Consider the following 1,414-nt stretch of genomic DNA (forward strand, 5'->3'; position numbering starts at 1 on the left):
CATCCTCTTCCTCATCCTCATCCTCATGCTAATCCTAATCCTAATCCTAATCCTAACCCTAATCCTAATCCTAAACCTAATCCTAATCCTAATCCTAATCCTCATCCTCGTCCTCATCCTCGTTCTCGTCCTCGTCCTCATCCTCATTCTCATCCTCATCCTCCTCCTTATCCTCATCCTCATACTCATACTCATTCTAATCCTAATTATAATCCTAATACTAATCCTCATCCTCATCCTCATCGTCATCCTCATCCTCATCCTCATCCTCATCCTAATCCTAATCCTAATCCTAATCCTAATCCTAACCCTAATCCTAATCTTAATCCTAATCCTCATCCTCATCCTCATCCTCATCCTCATCCTCATCCTCGTCCTCATCCTCGTCCTCATCCTCATTCTAATCCTAATCCTAATCCTAATCCTAACCCTAATCCTAATCCTAATCCTCATCCTCATCCTCATCCTCATACTCATTCTGATCCCAATCCTAATCCTAATCATAATTCTAAGCCTACTCTGATTCCTAATCCTAATCCTAATCCTCATCCACATCTTCATCCTCATCCTCATCCTCGTCCTCATCCTCATCCTCATCCTCATCCTCATCCTAATCCTAATCGTAATCCTAATCCTAACCCTAACCCTAATCCTAATCATAATCCCAATCCTAATCCCCATCCTCATCCTCATCGTCATCCCCATTCTCATCCTCATCCTCATCCCCATTCTAATCCTAATCCTAATCCTACTCCTAACCCTACTCCTATCCCTAATCCTAATCCGAATCCTCATCCACATCCTCTTCCTCATCCTCATCCTCATGCTAATCCTAATCCTAATCCTAATCCTAACCCTAATCCTAATCCTAAACCTAATCCTAATCCTAAACCTAATCCTAATCATAATCCTCATCCTCGTCCTCATCCTCGTCCTCGTCCTCATCCTCATCCTCATCCTCATCCTCGTCCTCATCCTCATCCAAATCCTAACCGTAATCCTAATCGTAACCCTAATCCTAATCCTAATCCTAATACTAATCCTAATATGAATCCTCATCCTCATCCTCATCCTCATCCTCATCCTCATCCTCATCCTCATCCTCATCCTCATCCTCATCCTCGTCCTCATCCTCATGCTCATCCTCATCTGCATCCTCATCCTCATCCTCATCCACTTCCCAATCCTCGTCATCTTTCTCATCCTACTCCTCAAACGCATCCTCATCCTCATCCTCATCCCCAACCTCATCTCCATCCTAATCCAAATCCTAACCATAATCCTAATCATAATTCTAATCATAATCCTAACCCTAACCCTAACCCTAATCCTAATCCTAATCCTAATCCTGATCCTAATCCTCATCCTCATTCTCACCTGCATCCTCATCCTCATCCTCGTCCTCGTCCTCGTC

The sequence above is a fragment of the Lupinus angustifolius genome, chromosome LG01, assembly GCF_001865875.1.
Source record: "Lupinus angustifolius cultivar Tanjil chromosome LG01, LupAngTanjil_v1.0, whole genome shotgun sequence".
Classification (NCBI taxonomy): Eukaryota; Viridiplantae; Streptophyta; class Magnoliopsida; order Fabales; family Fabaceae; genus Lupinus; species Lupinus angustifolius.